Source organism: Triticum aestivum, chromosome 2B, assembly GCF_018294505.1.
Source record: "Triticum aestivum cultivar Chinese Spring chromosome 2B, IWGSC CS RefSeq v2.1, whole genome shotgun sequence".
NCBI classification, from domain to species: domain Eukaryota; kingdom Viridiplantae; phylum Streptophyta; class Magnoliopsida; order Poales; family Poaceae; genus Triticum; species Triticum aestivum.
This window is the reverse complement of record NC_057798.1, coordinates 94,046,062-94,046,962: the sequence shown is the minus strand read 5'-3', so window position 1 is coordinate 94,046,962 and position 901 is coordinate 94,046,062.

Sequence of the window (901 nt, the reverse complement as noted above, 5' to 3'; positions counted from 1 at the left end):
GCACACTGGGTTCAGCGTCATCGTCACTACAGCTGTGCGCGCGCGAGAACTCTACATATCGAGGGGGCTACTAAGCGAGGCACAAAGACACAATATTTGAGAGAGAAACCAATTGACAGATTACGATCAGATCGAGTTGTCACCCTTCTGCTGTCATTGTTGGGGTGGGGGGAGGGGGAGGGAGAGAAAGACGTATCGAGAGTGCGTGCGGTAGGCACAAAGGCACAACTAGCGAGTGTGTGTGTGTTTGAAAGAGGAGTAGATAGATTACTATCAAGATCGAGGTGCCACCCTACTCCTTCGGTGTCGGGTAGTGTGTGTGTGTGTGTGTGTGTGTTTGTGTGTGTGTGTTTGAGAGAGAAGCCAGTCGCTTGATTAGTATTAAGATCAAGGTGTTACCCTACTCCTTAGGTGTTGGGAAGTGTGTGTGTGGGTGTGTGTGGGGGGGGGGCAGTGACACTTACATATCTCTACTCTTATAAAAAACAGAGTTGGTGATGATGGTATTCCTGCCGTCCTGCAATACAGGCCATCCGATTTATATCTGACAGATAGGAAGGAAACTATGGCAATTTTGCAAAAATATACCTAGACCCCTCTCCACATTTGCAAATAAGGCATTCCCTCGTTCATCCTTTTCTCCCACAAGATAAACTACTCATAGAAATGCATCTTGATGTTCCATGCAACGCATGGGCATCTTTCTAGTAGGGAGAAGGAGTTTGTGTGACACAAATCTAGCTATATTAAGGTATAGGTAAATAGCATATGTGCGAGGCATACTTAAAGCATCATGAAGATAAACAAATGGTGTGCATGCAAGTGCCGAAAAAATGAAGCGAGAAACAATGTGTACGCGCACGTGCGCACGTGTGTGTGTGTGTGTGTGTGTGAGAGAGAG